This window comes from Sinocyclocheilus rhinocerous, unplaced genomic scaffold (assembly GCF_001515625.1).
Source record: "Sinocyclocheilus rhinocerous isolate Xijiao unplaced genomic scaffold, SAMN03320098_v1.1 scaffold3693, whole genome shotgun sequence".
NCBI lineage: Eukaryota > Metazoa > Chordata > Actinopteri > Cypriniformes > Cyprinidae > Sinocyclocheilus > Sinocyclocheilus rhinocerous.
Genome location: NW_015630705.1, coordinates 477,754 through 478,009, shown reverse-complemented (window position 1 = coordinate 478,009; position 256 = coordinate 477,754).

The window sequence follows — 256 nt, the reverse complement described above, 5'->3', positions numbered from 1 at the left end:
AATCCATTAATGAAAAACATTCATGAATGTATTTATATATAAGTATATACTATAAAATTAAAATACATTTCTTTTAAATGTATAGTATATTTTTTAATAAGGCAACAACATATGATAGATTCGATAGGACAAAACAAATACAGTGCGGCACGAAGTGCTTTCAATATGCGCATCCGGTATGCAGAATGATGCGCTTGAAGCAACACGGAGTCACAGTATGACGCCGTGTTGCTTCAAGCGCATCATTCTGCACACC